This window comes from Littorina saxatilis, linkage group LG3, assembly GCF_037325665.1.
Source record: "Littorina saxatilis isolate snail1 linkage group LG3, US_GU_Lsax_2.0, whole genome shotgun sequence".
NCBI lineage: Eukaryota > Metazoa > Mollusca > Gastropoda > Littorinimorpha > Littorinidae > Littorina > Littorina saxatilis.
Genome location: NC_090247.1, coordinates 57,095,033 through 57,115,123, shown reverse-complemented (window position 1 = coordinate 57,115,123; position 20,091 = coordinate 57,095,033). Strand labels below are relative to the sequence as shown.

General features: G+C 42.8%; 1 protein-coding gene and 1 non-coding gene across 2 annotated transcripts in view; one reads left to right on the top strand and one right to left on the bottom strand.

Moving 5' to 3' along the window:
- LOC138962749 (uncharacterized) overlaps window positions 1-20,091 on the bottom strand; it is a 95,883-nt gene that overhangs the window by 35,924 nt on the left and 39,868 nt on the right. The gene's annotated exons all lie outside the window — the stretch shown is intronic.
- On the top strand, window positions 2,921-2,992 carry Trnat-cgu (transfer RNA threonine (anticodon CGU)). Its single transcript has one exon. It is a non-coding gene; the product is annotated as a tRNA-Thr (tRNA).

The following is a 20,091-nucleotide window of genomic DNA, read 5'->3' as shown; positions in this document are numbered from 1 at the left end:
AATTTTTCTTGACAGACAGCATGTGGAGAAAAAGTGACACGAGAGAGATTTTTTCTCTTAGTTTCATCCCCTTTGCGTACCCCCCCTCCCCCCACAACCCCCCCCCCAACCCCCCCCCCCTCCCCCTCGTCCTCTCTTCTCTGGATTTGTTTCTTTACAGCCCTCTGGGTATTCGACGTCAAACTTTCAATCTCGCTTCCGTTCAAGTTGTTTCACTTTTTTTTCCCTGCGTCTTATTCTTCTTCTTCTGCTTCTGGAGTTGTAAGTAAGACTTCTCCGTCCTTTCTCATTCTTTCCCGTCAACATTTGTCTGATGTTCCTGCTTTTAATGTTATCATTGTTTCCCTTGCCATTCTTGCTTGTCCTATAAAACCATGTCTAATAAACGCTCATTTTGTTTGCATAATTATTATCTATCAGCAGGAGTGCCTGTAGGGGTAACAAGTGTGCGCACAAGTGAATGAGAACTACTTCTAGTTTAATCCATTTCTGGTGTGTGCAAGTATTACACTTTTCTTTTCTTTCTCTGTCTTTTGTCTTTTCATTTATATGTGTGTGTGTGTGTGTGTGTGTGTGTGTGTGTGTGTGTGTGTGTGACGGTGTGTGTGTGTTTGTGTGTGTGTGTGTGTGTGTGTAAAGCAGTTTTGTACACTTGCTCCATCACACTCTAAAATAAACATCTATCATTTTCATTTCATTTTCATCGCTGAAAAATTCGGGTCGCTTCCTCCCAGTGGAAAGCTAGCAGCAACGGAGTCGCGCTACCCAGGTGTCTGCGTGTTTAGGTGTATTCAGCCACCTGCACTTATGGCAGAATGACCAAGGTCTTTTACGTGCCATTGTGATGACACGGGGGTGGGACATGGCTTCCGTCTCTGGGTCTGCACATAAAGTTGACCCGTGTCCCGGCCCGAATTCGATCCTGCGACCTTCCGATCACAAGTCCAGTGCTCTACCAACTGAGCTACCGTGACCACGTGCACTTTAAAGTGACAAGATGTTACTGTGTCCGCTGTATTCGCGCACACGGCAGTACAGGAGAAACAAGAATAAACACAATTCTGTCTAGAAAATAAATCACATTCGACACTTGACAAATCACGGAGGAAGGGGCAGACAACCTAAAGTCCAGGCAGCAAAACCTTGCTTAGATTTCTTGGTTCTATGGGATTATTTGTTGCCTCCCTTTTTACCTCCGATGACGTCTCGAACAAGCGCTTCCAATCGGTCACTACGCCAAACAGTTGTCAGCAGGCCTGGTTTCGTCGGTTGTGCGTGTGTGTGTGTGTCTGTTGTGTGTGTGTGTGTGTGTGTGTGCGTGCGTGCATACCTACTTGAGGCGTGCTTGCGTGCCTCTGTCTTTCCGTCTATCTGCCTCTGTCTTTCTGTCTATATCGGTCTGTCTGTGTAACTGAACATTTGAGACTGTTTCATTTCTAAAACTCGTAGTTTCCAATCTTTGCAAAATTCTGGTTGCGAGGTGGCGTTTATCATGCTGTGAAATCGTTGCTTTGCTATTTGTTGCCTGCAAGTATTCCTTATTCAGTGTTTCTAGAGCGTAAAGTGCATTATTTTGTCCCGACCTGCTTGAGCATGGACCGCAACTAACGATCAACACCCACTTAAAAATCGGTCTAGCATGCCATCAGTTTATTAGAAAGTAAACAATACAAAACCAAACCGAGCGTCACAAGAGTTTTCCAAAACCGCACCCCGCCGCGCTCAGATCGATTTTGATATTTGCTGTGGCATATAGCTGTAACACTCCAAATACAAAAACAGGATATTGTCGTTCTTGCGAAAACATGAGCTTTATTTGCTTCACCGAGTAAAATGTGCAATTATCACGATATTTCAAGCTCCGCTCGAAAACAGGATACAGTCGCAATTGCGTTAAAAACAACAACACTAAAATTACATGCAATTTAGGTGGATACGTTTGCTTCACACCGAGAAAATTGGAATCTGGAAATTCTACATTATCAGAAAATTGAAATATACTCGACATACCCTTCCCACCGAGTAAATGTTTCCTGTTTTGATCGCGTGTAATTGTTGCTGGCCAGTGTAGTATTTGCTAAATGGCTAGCGCCACGGGGATAACATTTGGTCGCGTGCAGGAAATATGATTGACCCGGATGGCTTTGATGACGTCAGACGCGACCTTCACGAAAAATCCATAACAATACACATTCAGGGATGCTGTCTGGAACTGGAGGACGGTAAAACACCAAACATTCTTTCAAATCGTCCAAGACTTAACCGCCATTTCGGGAAGGCTCCCGAACTTTTTTTTGGAATGGTGGCAGAAAAATTATGCCAAAGACGGCCTCAAACTTCCGAAAATTGCCGATACGTTTATGGTAATTTAGACAAAGTTGCCGAATAAACTATATCCCTGTATATTGCGACATTGCAATATGTGACCCGCCACCACAGAATGAGTCGGATGTCACCTCGCAGGGAGAAAATGTAAGTTTTACGCCCTCACGGCAAAGCCATTAGGGGCATGTTACACGGGAAAACCCGGCTTTGTATGAAAATAAAAAATAAAAATGCGATGGGGAGGGGGGGGGGGAGCAGGGTTCTGCGCTAGGCCTTATATACGTCCGGGGGGTGTAAGGTATCAGTGTGAGGATCACCTTTGTCACAGGCTTATAACTCAAAAAGTTTTCGCTCTTTTCTAAAGAAAATGTAAAAATCTAAAAATCATGCAAAGGTGACATGCGACTCATTCCGTGGTTGAGGGTCACATATGGTTAGTGTGCTGTAAATTACATGTTGTGCTCGGCCAACAACGCCTTATTAGAAGCATGTCAGTATCAGATATAGAGTCTGTCATAATATTTGTAAGTGGTATACGCACGCAAAAGGAACTGGCAAAAAGAGAAAGTATAATATGACATGCGGGTCAAAAACCGGCACGGTGGCCTAGTGGTAAGGCGTCCGCCCCGTGAGCGGGAGGTCGTGGGTTCGAACCCCGGCCGGGTCATACCTAAGACTTTAAAATTGGCAATCTAGTGGCTGCTCCGCCAGGCTTCTGGCATTATGGGGTTAGTGCTAGGACTGGTTGGTCCGGTGTCAGAATAATGTGACTGGGTGAGACATGAAGCCTGTGCTGCGACTTCTGTCTTGTGTGTGGCGCACGTTATATGTCAAAGCAGCACCGCCCTGATATGGCCCTTCGTGGTCGGCTGGGCGTAAAGCAAACAAACAAACAAACAAACAAACATGCGGGTCATGCTAAGGGCTTCCTTAATTAAGCCCGAATTGGAATAAGCAAATATTTTGCAAAGTCTACTTATCAAAGTTCAGTGCCTAAGCTTTGTGCAGAGAGCGTCGTGAGGTAGAGGCTTTATAGCCATTATTGCTTGGCTGACATAATATCTGATATCGCATTCTGGATCAATTTTGTTTGTTTGTTTGTTTGTTTGCTTAACGCCCAACCGACCACGAAGGGCCATATCAGGGCGGTGTTGCTTTGACATATAACGTGCGCCACACACAAGACAGAAGTCGCAGCACAGGCTTCATGTCTCACCCAGTCACATTATTCTGACACCGGACCAACCAGTCCTAGCACTAACCCCATAATGCCAGACGCCAGGCGGAGCAGCCACTAGATTGCCAATTTTAAAGTCTTAGGTATGACCCGGCCGGGGTTCGAACCCACGACCTCCCGATCACGGGGCGGACGCCTTACCACTAGGTCACCGTGCCGATCAATGTGTCTGCGCGTTGTGTGAAAGGACATCCCATGATTATACTAAACGCGATATCACATGCTTGTCATGATAATCGTTCTGTGGCTTTTCATTCTCGGCTTTTATAAGAAGCTGTCATTATCAGATATCGCTGACTGTATAAATGTGTCTGCGTCTTATGTGTGTGTGGAATAGCATGGTGATGTGTGTCTGCACATGTGTCTGGTTGGTTTTTATTTTATTTTTACCGTGCCGTGCCAAGATGAAATCCTTTTGCAAAATTGGTGAATAAATATCTTGTATCTTGTGTGTGCGCGCCTGTGCGTTTCAGCTATGCATGCACACAAAACACACCAGTGAGACGCAAAAAGATATAAGTATGGAAATAATGTTCTTGCATTTAATTGAACGTCTGTGATAAGATCGTCTGCTACATGTTGCAGTTTCGAAATGTCAGGCCTTATAAATCTGGACCAAGTTTCCAGTGCGCGTACGTGTGACGTCATATGTACACGTACACGTACTAGTAACACGTACTGGTAACTGGACCTCAGTATTGATTCACATCTTACTCAGTACAAAGCAGCCACGTTGTAGATTATTTTGCATGTGTCCAAATGGGCGGATGCTGCTTTCCTCGGTAAATGCCTGATTGAATCCATGCTGACTTACAAGATAGTTGATTGACCTGGGTATCTTCGAGCGGTTATTGTTGAATACTTCATTAATGAGGATCCATCATAATCATGCGCATCTCTCTCACAGCCCATCAGAAGAGTAGGCTAAGCAAAATAAGTTCAAGCAATGTTCGTAATGTCAGCTATATTTTCTTATGAGCTGGGTATGTGTTGAAGTCTTGTAACCAAACCACATGCACATTACTTGTAATGTGACATTAATCATAAAACTATATAGAAGTATCGTCTTTTAGATTTTGATATACAGAACGCTTTTTTTTCAATTACAATTCCTTTGAATAGAGCCGTGTATAAAAGCACTGCTTTTCATTAGTTTCATGAAGCCAGCCAGGTCTATTTGCAAACGGTAGATGTTGCATTCAGGAAATGCGACGGAGGACAATGTCGGTGCAGCAGGAAATGAACCTACCAAAGTAGGAGATGCCATATTGACTTTCTTTAATGAAGGAATGATTCTCAGGGCGTACGTACGGAAATGGCGCGGAAATGGAACAAATCTATGAAAATGTCGGTTGAAGAAATAGATTGGTCTCCAAAAAAAAAGAAGTTTTGACGCGAAAATATATACAAATATAAAACGTAAACAAATCGATAGATATCAATGTTAGTGCTAAAATTGATTGAAAAATACAAAGTTTGGGCGCGGAAATAGATAGATCTATAGAAGGTTTGAGCGAAAGAATGGGAAGATATGTATGAATTTGGGTTTTACACTCTGACCAAAGTCACACTAGAACCAGCCGGGAAATTGGGAGCTGAAAATTCAAGGCACACGTACACCTTCTTGTGAAAACTGTTCAATTCACCATCTCAGATCTAGCCAGGCTTTTACGAAAGATAAGACCATTCCTTCACTTGGACACATACTAAAAAAAAAACCCTGACTTGCTGTGGTGATTTTATTGACAAATTAATTATTTTGAAAATCCACTACTAGCGTTTACGTAATCTATCAATCAATCAATCAATCAATGACGCTTATATCGCGCATATTCCGTGGGTACAGTTCTAGGCGCTCTGCAGTGATGCCGTGTGAGATGAAATGTTATACGGCCAGTAGATTGCAGCCATTTCGGCGCATATTTACCTTTCACGGCCTATTATTCCAAGTCACACGGGAATAGGTAGACAATTATTAACTGTGCCTAAGCAATTTTGCCAGGAAAGACCCTTTTGTCAATCGTGGGATCTTTAACGTGCACACCCAATGTAGTGTAGCAGCTTCTACTGTGCACTACGAACACCCAGGCTGTTTATTTTTGGTATGTGACAAAGTGGAAGGAAGATCTAATCCTTAGTAAAAGCCTGGCCAAACGGTTTTGGGAAGGAGTGTGGCTTTAAATTGTTCCAGAACCACGGTGATGACTGATCCACACACCACGTTCGGGAAAAAAACTCTTGTTGTTGTTGTCGTTGTTGTTGTTGTTTGTCTTTGTCGTTTGTTGTTTGTTGTTTGTTGGTTGTTGTTGTTGTTGTTGTTGTTTGTTGTTGTTGTTATTGTTGTTTGTCGTTGTTGTTGTTGTTTGTCGTTGTTGTTGTTTGTTGTTGTTTGTCGTTGTTGTTGTTGTTGTTTGTCGTTGTTGTTGTTGTTTTTGTCGTTGTTGTTGTTGTTGTTGTTGTTGTTGTTGTTGTTGTTGAAACTTCTCTCTGTCGTCTTCGTTGATGTTGTTGTTGTTTGAATACTCTGTGGACAGTTGTATTCTTTGACGACATATTAGGCAAGATGCAAACACGCCAACAGCCTGACAATAAACAATGAGCTCCCTTATGCCTGTGTAGTTGGGCTTTATTTGTATTTATGTGTTGACAAAAAGTAATCATATCGAGCGGACACTGACAGAGTTATTTCCAGAAATCGTGTCCATTGACACAAACATCGTCGACATTTTGAGACAGAAGTCAGGGTTGTTTTGTTTTCTCTCTCCCTTTTTTCCAATCCCACCCAAGAAATCGAGCTGAATAATTGTTCAAGCAAATGTAAACAGAACGTCACCAGGAAGCGTTTTTTTTATTTTTTTATTTTTTTTACAAGTACACCTTTTCTAATAATATACTCTTCTGTCATGTTATAAAATATATAGACCTAAATAACATTTAGGAATTAAAAAAAAAAAAAAAAACCATTTTTTTTGATTTTTTTAAACACACAAGAAATTCACAAGCACGTCGACCCAATGGTCTAAATTTATATTAGACAGACAGACTAACGAGGAAAATGCAACAAATAAATAACAGACTTAGCTGAATGTGCTTTGGAACTAATCCATAGATCAAACGTTCCAATAATTTACCTTTCTTGTTATTTGATTGTGGATTTTGAAATGTATGCAAAAAATATTACTTTCTACGTCTTTTATCTTTTATGATTTGCTTTTGTATTAAAATAATCGAAATTCAATTGATAAGGAATAGTTCATGAATGTCTCAAAAGAGTTTATCAGAGATTTCAAACGATTCTTGAGTCTTTTATAGCCACTCGCTCAGTGATTGAATTCTTGTGTGTGTGTGTGTGTGTGTGTGTGTGTGTGTGTGTGTGTGTGTGTGTGTGTGTGCGTGCGTGCGTGCGTGCGTGTGTGTGTGTGTGTGTGTGTGTGTGTGTGTGTGTGTGTGTGAGAGAGAGAGAGAGAGAGAGAAAGTGAGAGAGAGAGAGAGAGAGAGAGAGAGAGAGAGAGAGAGAGAGAAAGAGAGAGAGAGAGAGCTTTTCCATCTCTCGCAATGCTTAAAAGCTTCAACATTTCCAAGAGTTTAGGGAACTACATAAAAGAAAACCAGGACACAATATTCCAAAGAGATTTATAAAAAAAAAACACCATGCTTTGCACAGAAGGCAGTCTTTGTTCCCCCACATGTAATTTTCTTCCTTCAAATCACAGGAGTGTGCATGTTTGCTGCTATTCCCTTTCTGTTTGCATTTACATCAAGCTAAGTCACGGTTTCCTTTGAAATGTCTGCCTACACAGTAGACATAAAAAGGGCAGAGAGAAAATACTACCTAGAGGTGTCTGCATGACAACCTGAGTAGCGCGACTCCGTTGCTGCTAGCTTTCCACTGGAAGGAAGCGACCCTAATTTCCCAGCGATGGGACAGTTAACACTTTCTACCCCACCTATGCTGTCCAAGTTTTTTTTTAGCCGAGACCAGCTGTGCTGCAGCAGGTCACTCAGAATTGTAGTAACTGTGTAGAAACTGTGTATCAACACGCTGGAATGCAGGCGTTAGATCGACGTTACAGGAAGCAACTGAAGTGACTCTATGTACGGATATATCCGTACCAGGTCAGATAGAGCCATATGAGTGGGTACGGATATATCCGTACCTGGGAGACAATGAGTTAAGTAATGAAAAAAATGAGAGAAAACATTTTTACACCCCCGGTATAGGGGTGTGTATAGGTTTCACTCGATGTGTTTGTGTTCGCAAGTAGATCTCAAGAATGAACGGACCGATCGTCACCAAACTTGGTGAACAGGTTCTATACATTCCTGAGACGGTCCGTACAAAAATTGGGACCAGTCAAACACACGGTTAGGGAGTTATTGGTGGATTAAAATTATACAAGGCCTGGTATAGACGGACACCCCCGTTGGTCAAAGGGAAATAACCATTCTCACTGCCACCAACTGAGAAGGTTATTTCCCTTTGACGGGGGTGTAGTTCCTATCGGAGGAATTTCTTGTTAAAAACTAAAACAAGGATAACACTTGTTTTCTGACATCAAAGGTTCCATTTCTCAACTAACAAATAATATGACTTATCGTGTAGGCAATCATATTCACCAGTAGACATTGATTCAAGTTGTTACACAGGTTAAGACCATCATTTGTCTCAAATGCATATTAGTCTCTGCTGTTTCCCAAAGCCACAAACAAAACAGGAACATAATCATTTTAGTCTTTGCTGTTTCCCCGGGGATACACAAACGCTAAAACAAACATCGTTTTAGTCTTTATTGGAATTTCTTCTTCTTCTATGCCATCAAGCATAGAAACAGGTTTAAATCATCTCACCCTTTGCTGCTTCCCAACACACACAAAAGTCAAAACAGGACAGCATAACTAAGCAAACACTCTCAAATCCCAATACAAAAGCGTAGGTACACAAAGCTCTCAGCCACATAGCAACGCGACACTTCAGCTCCAACAGTACTCTCAACAACGCCCCGTTCCCGGCGGCCCCGTGGGGCGGTTCGAAACGATCAGTTTGCATTCTCTTCTCTTCTGTCACTCCCACTCAACCCACGCGGCCTTAGGCTGGGTTTGCACGTGCAACGTACAATTTCAAATGGGTTTCTATCTTCGCCTGCGAAAGTGGAGGTATTGTACTTCAGAAAGAATGAACGGATAGTTATGTAGATTTGCTCTTTCTGGTTGCTTGAACTATGAAAAACTGAATTTTCAACCGTAGATGGATGGATCTATACCTTTGCTTGTTTTTGTTGCCGACCAAACGTCCTCTGTGACCACCCCCCCCCCCCCCCCCCAGCCCCACAACCCCCGCAAAATCAACAACAACAACTACAACAAAAACAAGACGCACTGTTTATATTGATTTCATCTGTCATCTTGCTTGTGAAGCCTATTTGGGTATAACCACTTTAAAATTGCTTTGCCTCGCCACATCACGACTTTTCAGATCTGGGCGTGTTTCCTGTCTTTTCTTGCTTTGTCAATTTTTGTCTCGTCTCGTCTCGTCTCGTCTCATTATAATGCGACCTTCACGTACTTTTCAAAACGGGATCTGAGCGATGCACGAACAATCCTAGGTTTGCCCACACTCCCCCTCCAATCAACGCCCGCCCCCCCTCCTGCCCCCTTTCCCCAACACACAAAATTCAGTACACAGGTAGTAAACACGCTGGTTGTTCAGCCCTGAAAGTAACTTTTTTTTCAGTGATTCTAAACATTTACTAGCCAAAGAACAAACTTTACTAGCCGAACCAACAATTTGTGTCAGCAACTTTACTCGCATTTGGCGAGTAGATGAACATTTCTTCTCGCCAGTTACTCGCCACTTTCAGGCCTGTTGTTTTGCTTCCGACCACATAAACACTTCTCCCCATAGACTGTTCCGGACCGTGCCATGTTGCCTTGCGTGCCATCACCCGGGAACTAAATCCGTCTGCATCGTCCCGACACCGATAAATACAGAGGTTGCGGAGAGGACGTCTCGTCTGGGACTGCAGGTGTTACCTCCGTTCTGTTCTGCTCTCAAAGGTTTGTTGGTTTGTTGGTTGTTTTTTAACGTCATTTTAACCGATATGGCTATGCGGGACCAGTGCAAGTTTGTTTTCTGCCTCGTTTCACACGGCAGTCTCCGCGTTTGAAGCCCTTAAAGGAACGGCCGGGACCCTCGGTGACGCACTGCTACCACCTAACGGACATTACACCGTCAGCCTGAGACAAACCAAATGACGTCACTTAAAATTGGTCTCGGTTCCGTACTTAGTCCTCGGTCGTTCTCCCCGTAAACCCTATATTTATACTTGTGTCCTTACAAACGAGTACAGACAAAAACCGTGACAAAGATAACGGCACTTGTCTCGGTTCTGCACTGAATGTTCGATCATTTTGCCCGTCACCTATAATTTCTATCCTGCAGCCCGATCCCACCGCAACTCCTATATTTATACTGTGTCTGTACATGCAAACGAGTACAGAACCGAGAAAAAGATAAGGCAAAAAAAAATTGTCTGTTTCTGGTCACCCGACCGACCCTAAATTTCGGCGCCGACCCTAAACTTTTTTTTTCCAAACTCAAAAATTTTTTTTTTTTTTTTGGTGGTAAAGGACAGGGTGAGAAAATGAACAACAAAAACGTGTGAAAACGAAAGTCCGCTGACGATTTGTAAATGTGTTGAGTGTCTTGTCTCTATGTATAGTGAATCCAGTCTCTTTGCGCGATTTTTAAAGTTAGTTTTATTGGTCTACATTTGGGGTAAAAAAAAAAAATTTTTTAAAAAATAAAATAAAAAAATCCCGACCTACCGACCCTATTTCTTTTAGCCATGTTACCAGAAACAGACAATTTTTTTTTTTGGCCTAACGTCATTCGTCTCAGTTCCGTACCAAGTGTTCGGTCGCTTCCCCCGCAACCTGTGGTTTCTATCCTGCAGCCCGATCCCACGGCAAATCCCAGTGTGTTCAGATCAATACCGAGCAACGTAGGAGTGGTCTTGTCAGCCCCCCCTCTAGGGCCAAAAGTCGCTCTCTCGTGTCCTCCAAATGCACTCGTCAGCGGAAATGACAAGCCTAATTTTCGACGTGGGGATGCGTGTTGACTGCGTGTTGATGAGTTACGTCATGGCGCTGGATGTTATGCGCTAGGACACGGAGGAACTGATGATTAATTTGATCTCAAGAGACCAATCTATGTTGACCGCAGGCCGACAGATTTAACGTTTCGTTAACGATCCTGTTTGTGAGTTAGTGAATTAGTGAGTGTGTGAGTGAGTGAGTGAGTTAGTTAGTTAGTTAGTTAGTTAGTTAGGGAGCTGGTTAGCTAGTGAGTTCATGAGTTCGCGAGTTCGTGAATTCGTGAGTTAGTGAGTTAGCTATTGAGTGAGTTAGTGAGTTGGTTAGTTAAAAATGAAATAGTTCCAAAATCAATGTTTAAGAAGATACTAAAACCTACAAATTCTCATTATAAGACTTGATAATGAGTTCTATCATGGCGCTTAATTGTATGCAGTCGGACACTCGAGGGACTGATGGTTAATTAGGACAAATCTGGGGGGACCATTGGAGGATTTGTTTGTTTGTTTGTTTGTTTGTTTGCTTAACGCCCAGCCGACCACGAAGGGCCAGGGCCATATCAGGGCGGTACCATTGGAGGAGAGATTCTATATTTCGCTAACGAAATTTAATGTTAGTGAGGTAAGATATAAATCGTTAATCAGATTCTGTACCTTGTCGAAGCCCCTGTTTGTTAGTTAGTTCGTTAGTTCAAATCCTGAGGGACCAATCTGTGATAGTCGTACGCAACAGACGCCTTACGTTGTCAACGACCCTATTAGTTGATTGACAGAGTGCAAACTCAGCTGAACGCGATTTAGCTGCAGCATGTTTTAAATTTGTATGCCAGTTGTGACATAAAGAGACACAACGTTTTGCTTGAAGAGGCACGGCAAGCACCTAATTAAAATAAAACTGTCGAATTGTGAATTTGAAGAGGCCCATTAGGGTCCAGCCAAAAAATAAAATAAAAGTGCCAAATGCTTCATCTGAAAAAGCGTGATTGGAACCCAATTAAATATGAAATTGCGTAACGCAAGAGGCGCATTTAAAAGCGGCAAATTTAAAAAAAATATAAAGAGAAAGTGTCGAACATGTCATCTCAAAAAGCGGGATCGGTACCCTTATAAGAAAAGATCGAAGCCCCTTTTTTTCTGAAAAGTATTTGTGTTAAAACGCAAACTACGGACTCATATAAGACACGCACCGGTTGGTATCGTTCGCGTGAAAACAGCACAATTGAGATGTTATCAGGATACAATCAAACTAAGTGGTCTTTCGTGTTTTGAGTCATAACATTTACCCCGTTAAAAAAATCAAAACTGCTTTCCATGTTGTAACTTGGCGCGCGCTCAGAACCAGCATTAGAGATGTCCGCTACGGAGACCCAAATACAAGCCATAGCTTTACAAAAAGCCGCACAATATAGGAACCCAGTTTAGAGACAAAACAGCAACCCCATTAAAACTCAACGCTTCCTCAAAAAGGCGCACCACAGGAAACCAATTTAGAGACGTACCAGGGAGACCCAATAAACATCGAAACCGTGTCACTATAGGCGCAATATTGGAACCCAGTTTACCTGCGTAAGAAAAACTCAGTTAAAACTCGACATTTTCGTAAATAAAGTGCACCATAGGAACTCGTGCTAGCGGCGTAAACAAAGAATCCAGGTAAAAAGATCAACTTTCGTGATTAGGACGAACCCTATTGAAATCATATGATTGGGCCCGGTAGTTCAGTTAGTAGAGCACTAGACTTGTGATCCTATGATCGCAGGTTTGAACCCGGGCCGGCACGGACACGGGTCTATTTTATGTGCAGACTCAGAGACGGTATCCATGTTCCACCCCCGTGTCACCACTGTGGCACGTAAACGACCTTGGTCCTTCTGCCATACGTGCAAGTGGCAGCTAGAATACACCTAAACACGCAGACACCTGGGTAGCGCGAGTCTGCTGCTGCTAGCTTTCCACTAGGAAGAAGCGACCCGAATTTCCCAGCGATGGGACAATAAAGTAATGAAAATGAAAATGAAAAAGACAATGAAACAATATAAAGAGCCTCAACAGGGAGCGAATAAAAATTTCACAGCCTTCAGTGCTAGCTTTCCACTGGGAGGAAGCGACCCGAATTTTCCAGCGATGGGACAATAAAGTAATAAAAATGAAAATGAAAAAGACAATGAAAAAATATAAAGAGCCTCAACAGAGAGCGAATAAAAAAATTCACAGCCTTCAGTGTAAGACGCACTAGATGAACTCAACACTAGATGAACTCAACACTAGATGAACTCAACACTAGACGAACTCAACATTAGATGAACTCAACACTAGATGAACTCAACACTAGACGAACTCAACATTAGATGAACTCAACACTAGATGAACTCAACACTAGACGAACTCAACACTAGATGAACTCAACACTAGACGAACTCAACACTAGATGAACTCAACACTAGATGAACTCAACACTAGATGAACTCAACACTAGACGAACTCAACACTAGACGAACTCAACACTAGACGAACTCAACACTAGATGAACTCAACACCAGACGAACTCAACACTAGATGAACTCAACACCAGACGAACTCAACACTAGATGAACTCAACACTAGACGAACTCAACACTAGATGAACTCAACACTAGACGAACTCAACACTAGATGAACTCAACACTAGACGAACTCAACACTAGACGAACTCAACACTAGATGAACTCAACACTAGATGAACTCAACACTAGATGAACTCAACACTAGACGAACTCAACACTAGATGAACTCAACACTAGATGAACTCAACACTAGATGAACTCAAATAAAATACGTAGGAAGGACGTAAAAGGCACTAATTTCAAAACGAAAATATCGTGATTCAGGCGCGAATTAGAAACCCAGCTTAAAGGTTGAGGGACCCAGCTAAAATGTTTAAAGGCCCACAATAAAACTCATTTCAGACGCGTATAACCCAGGGCCAGGCACAAATCGTGATCAAGTGCACAATAAGATCTCGATTAAAAGGTGTTTGACCTTCTCACCAGTTTGAAGCTGACCATGCGTCTGTTCGTGGATTTTTGGCGCCTGACAGATTAGCATTTACTCTAGAAGCAAGCCGGGAGTGTGTGCGTGACTGCCGCTCGTTCGTCGAGTCAATTTGCTCGGTGGAATGAGGGATGACGATGTTGCTTCACAACGTCATGGGTCTCTTTGTTAACCCGTGATTTGTAAAAATGTAAACACTTTTTACAAATTACGTCGAACCTAAAACCGCGATTTGTAAAAATGTAAAAATGTAAAAATATCGCATTCCACAAAGTAATACATGCCTTTTATTATTATTAATATTTGTTGTTTAGAGCCTCTATGCTGGGTGGTGGGGGGTGGTTTGGGCCGGATAGGTAAAATATTACGATTTTCAGCATAGCAAAGAAAGACAACAACAATTCTAATAGATCCCTTGACTTTGGGGTAGCGCGACTCTGTTGCTACTATAGCTTTCCCGACTGGGAGGAAGCGACCCGAATTTCCCAGCGATGGGACAATAAAGTATTGAGAAAAAAAAATCTAATAGATCCCTTGACTTTGGAGATGACAAGAAAATATCGGCCGCATTTACGTGATTTGTAAAACATTGTAAACTGTTTTACATGTTTACAAATCACGGGTTAACAGCAGCTCCAATATGCCTCAGAGACACGGGGTCCTTTGTTCTATCGGCAGTGTTGAGATCGATGTCATGTTAGCCGAGTAACGTGAACAAGAATGGACCTCGTCAGGACTCGGTATCTCTTTTCCCGATGCGCATATAATGATTCGCTTGCTCTTTATTCGCAGCCAGGGCATGTTACATCCCGTCCCCTCTCTCTCCTTTTGTCTTTCCCTTTCAATACTTTCATTCCACGGGTTTTCAAACAGACAGGGGTGCTAGAGTTTCATTATCTCGAAATCTGAAACTGACAATACTGCATCAGATGAGCGAGAAAGTGATAATAAGAACAAAAGTCCCAGGAGCGTAGACCCGAACACGTATTGCTGAACGTTTTAAAACGTAGTGCTATTACCCAAAATCGATTTTGAGCTTTTCCCAAAACGGAAATCAGGAATGAATCGGAAAATAAGCAAACCTGCTGAAGAAAAGGATTTATTATAGGAATTCAGAGAGTTGCCCACGTTGCATTTGTGCAGAGGTGTTTGTTTTTGACAGCATTCGGGCTAGCAACCAACAGAATACGTAGAGTTAGCTTGTCTGGTGTGCTTTTGGCAATATTTTCCAAATAAAGAGAGCTACCCATGTTGCATGTGTGCATTAGGCCAAAAAAAAGATAGATGTGGTTACGGTAACATAGCCAAAAAACATAGGGTAGGAAGGTAGGCAATCACTTTTTTTTTAAACTTTTTTTTCTAATGTGTACACATTAAACCTACTTGACAGGGAAATAAGTGTGCGACTCGGGCGATTTTGCTTTCATTGCGTTTTCTGCACACGTTGTTTTTGTTTTTTTGACAAATGTAATAAAAAGTTATAGGGTCGGCCCCTAAAAATAGGGTAGGTCGGGTTACCGTAACCACACCTATTTTTTTTTAGGCATTATAATGATTCTTGCTGTGTTTGTTTTACACAGTACCCGCGCTTGCAACCAACAAGAAAGAGCTCGTCTGTTTGGCGTGCCATCGGCAATATTGTCAAAATAAAGAAAGTTGCCCATGTTTCTCGAGTTTGCATCATAAGATTATTGCTGTGTTTGTTTTTGACAGCACCCGCGCTCGCAACCAACAGGAAAGAGCCCGTCTGTTTGGTGTGCAATCGACAATATTTTCAAAATAAAAAAAAAGTTGCCCATGTTTTTCATGTGTGCATCATATGAATCTTACTGGTTTTTTTTTTGTTTTTTTTTTTTACATCAGCCACGCTCGCAACCAACAGGAAAGAGCCCGTCTGTTTGGTGTGCAATCGACAATATTTTTGCGCCTGAGGTTCCAGCGACATTGAAAAGACTACCAATTAGGATCAATGGATGCAGAAGCTCCTTTAGAAATCAGGGAATGTCTTTTCTTTTTCTTTATTTGGTGTTTAACGTCGTTTTCAACCACGAAGGTTATATCGCGACGGGGGGAATGTCTGCATAATCAAACCTTTTGTATGACTGGCATATTTTTCTTTAAGGCGGTCAGTTAAGCTGAGCCCGAAGTCGACTTCGCGAAGACTTCGTGAAATCTTTTTACCGAAAACTCAGTGCTAAAGGTTCGTGCGGAAACCTTCGCTAAGTATACTTCGCGTAGTTGACTTAGCCCAGTTAAGGACAGGCGTTACAATAATGATTGAATCGAAGACAGCCACGTTCTGGCTAAATTCGTCGACCAGTTTTCTAATGCAGGGCTGTGGGGTAGACAGGCTGCGGTTTGTCGTAATTAGATTAATAACTGTGATCAGATCAGATCTATTATTATGGTTAACTACACGCATTGCGAGAGTTACGACAACAATTGAACCCGGGAGTCTGCTAGCTCAATTGGTAGAGCAATGAACTTTGTGATCCTACGGTCACAGGTTCGAATCCAGGCCAGGACAGACACGGGTCAACGGCATCCATGACCCATCCTCGTGTCACTGATGTGGAACGTACAAACCTTCGGCCATTCTGTCAGAAGTGCAGGTGGATCATTACACCTGAACGCGAACACACCTGGTTAGCACGACTCTTGTTGCTGCAAAGAAGGAAATGACCCGAATTTCCCAGCAATCCCGTATACAAGTATACAATAAACTGACATAATTCCAATTGAATGAATGAAATGAATAAACTTGGTCGAGGAACGGCGTTATATTGCATGCCATTTCAAAACAGTACTTCCATAGATGCAGCCATATCGTGTTGTATCTGTTACTTTTTTTAGTGAGTCTCTGTAACTGTCTCGAAAGGTAAAAGTGAATTTTGTATCTCTTTTCGAGAGTTTTGTTATACTCAGCAGTGGTGTAGGGAGATATGTGACCCTCCACCACGGAATGAGTCGCATATCACCTTTGCATGATTTTCATATTTTTACATTTTGCTAAAGAGTTTTTTTTATCCTCTATCCAGTGGTGAAAACCGTTTTAGAAAAGAGCGGACACTGTTTAAGTTATAAGCCTGTGACTAAGGTGACCCTCACACTGTTACCAGACACTCTCCGGACTTATATCAAGCCTAGCGCAGAACCGCGCGAGGTGACATGCGACTCATTTCGTGGTGGAGGGTCACATATATTCGTCATTTATACAAACGAATTCTGAATAAAACGCCAATGCTTTCGTGACACATCTTTATTAGGCCCTCTAAGATGTGTACAAAAAACGAGATAAATTTGCAATGCACAAAAAAGAAACGATTTTGCTGACAGAGCCTCATCAAGGTCTTTGTTCATCTATACCCAACAGCGTATCACACGCATCGTATTGCTATTGTATTAATTGTAATAACACTTCCCAAAATACGTTGTATATTACAATAACAAGCTTGTGTGACGTCATTCTCCCTGGGCCGGATGACGTCATCCACTTACGTCATACCGATGAATACCAAATTGTGACGCAGGACTACTATGCAAATGTGACACAATCATTCCCTGCTGATTACCATGCATGGCACGACAAACAAACGAAAATAGCGACCAGGCGCAGATCAATAGGCAGTTCACGCAGGCAATTTTCTGGTGAATAAAAACATAATTTCCAATCTGGACTTGCAGACGGTCAAGGGAAAAAGGGCAACGGGTTGGGATTGGAAAGCTGCCGATGTAAGCAGCAATTACGAGACAGAAAGGTTGGGCGTGTGTGTGTGTGTAGTGCTTTTAGAGACTTGGTTAGGGGGGGGGGGAGATATGGCCGGACAGGAGTGGGGTGGGGGGGGGGTGGAGGGGGGGGTGGGTATTGTTATCGAAAATGCAGCAGCCTATCATCTATGCCTCCATTTTGAGACAGAAGGGCTGGACGTGAATGTCTGGTTCTGTTTGGGTAGGTGGGTTTAGTACTATCTTTGCCAGCTTTGAGGATGTTTACTTCGAAGCATGGACGGGGAAGCGATAGGGGGAGGGGGGGGGGCAAAGAGAGATGCAGGGATTAGAGAATAAAAGAGGGATCTTGGAAAATAAGCACTTTATCTATGCCTTTTTTTGTTGTTGCACGTTTTCTTCGAAGGAGGGATCGTAGGGGGAAGGGTTGGGGGAGCCTGGACAGAAGGATAAAAGGGAAATCCAGGCATCTAGGTACTAAACCCACGCCTTTATTTCTGATTTTTCTTTCTCTGCACGTATTCTTCAAAAGAGGAGTGGCCGAATAAGAGGAATGGGGTGGCGGGGGGTCCAGGATGCCAAAATCCATGGTTCCATTTTGCACGTTTCCTTCCAGCGAGTCTAAAAAGGGAAATGATGTCTGTGGGGACAAGAGAAAGGGAAACATCGGATCGATGCCCAACGCTGGATTTTCTTTGCTTCTTGTCTGCATTTCTTCGATACTGCAGTGTCTGGCGCCATTACATTCAGATTGGTCCGAGAGTTAGCCCTAAACTGGCCCCATCAACGAGACATCGAGAGAGAGAGAGAGGGGGTGAGGGAGGGAGAGAGAGAGAGAGAGAGAGAGAGAGAGAGAGACAGACAGACAGACAGACAGACAGACAGACAGACAGAGACAAAGACAGAGGCGATAGTGAAAGAGTTGACATCAACATCAACCACTATGTGTGTGTGTGTGTGTGTCTGTGTGTGTGTGTGTGTGGGGGTGTGTGTGTGTGTGTGTGTGTGTGTGTGTGTTCGAGCTAAGTGCATGGGTGTATACGTGTAGAACCAAAATATGTGAAAGGACAAGGACATTAATCACCCAAGAAATGTTTTTGTCGTTATGCTTAAATCCACCTTTCAAATGACACCGGTCAGTCCGTTTTCCCGTCTGTCTGTCTGCCTACCCTATCTCTCAGAGAGTGTATATTTCTGAATAATGTTTCGATTTTCAAAACAAAGAAACCATTTGTTTTTATTGTTCGTCACGTGTTTCTGGTACGAGTAGGATACATTGTTATCTTGTTCATGTTCCTCTCACCTACAGTCTGTTGTTCCTATTCTAAAGAAACCATCTACAATTCACATACACTAATGGATCACTTTAAGTCATTGGATAATAAAAACAAATCCGTACATTCAAGTTCTTAATGGAAACGAACGATGGTCAGTTGAAGAGTCACACGAACACACACACACACACACGCGCGCGCGCGCGCGCGCATGCATTTTCTTACCATCGACTGTACACCAGATTTGTGATAAACAGCAACCACCCAAGATCATGAATAATGAGACACAGTCTGTCACTTTACGGAGCTAAATTGAGGGGTTGATACTGTATATACTGTCACGTATTCAATGACGTATGTCGCTCTGTCTCTTTCTCTGTCTCTCAGTTTCTCTGTCTCTGTTTCTGTCTCAGGCTTCGGATCACAGTTCCAGATGCAGATTCCAAGCTGCGGAAGGCATTAGGGAAATTTGATCAGGATTTGAACGGCGCTCGTCCATGCCTTGCCAGCCCTAAGCTTGTAGAGTGCGTACCACAGAAATCGATGATGGGAAATAAGCCTATCTTCGCGAAATGAGTTGGTATTGTGCATGCAATATTCTTGGCTCCGCGCTCTTTTTCAGAACAGACGGCAAAGCTACAATACAACCCCTGTGAGAAGAAATAGGTTGTATAGATAAGTGCATGATATATTTTTACACAGAAACGCGCATACATAAGCCTACATGAACATAAACATGCACAAACATGTACATACACACACGAACACACATACAATCGCACACACACACTCACACACACACACACTCACACACACACACACACACACATACACACACACACACACACACACACCACAACCACAACACTTGCACGCACACGCGCATTCTCTCACATACACACACACAAACAAATATACTTACACTGACACCACAACCACCACACATGCACGCAAGCTCACACACACAATCACGCACGCCGCACAATCACACACACACACACACACACACACACACATTCACCTACACACACACACAAACACACACACACACACATTCACATACACACACACACACACGAACACACACACACACACACAAACACACACATACACACACACACACACACACACACACACACACACACCACTCTCTCTATCTTTCTCTCAATCACTCTCCCCCCCCCCCCCCCCCCCTTCCCCACCCCCCTTCTGACCTTACCAGTAAAATACCCACACAGACATTTAACCTCGATCGGTCTTAATCAGCAAATAAATAATCACGGGTTTAACCTCACATTAATCAGTCGTCCATTGTTTGATAGCATGGAAAGGCAGGAACTCATTTCGCGGCGTTCTTTGAAGTTTGATGCACAGCAGTGTCGATGCCTATAGATTTATTTCAGCGTGG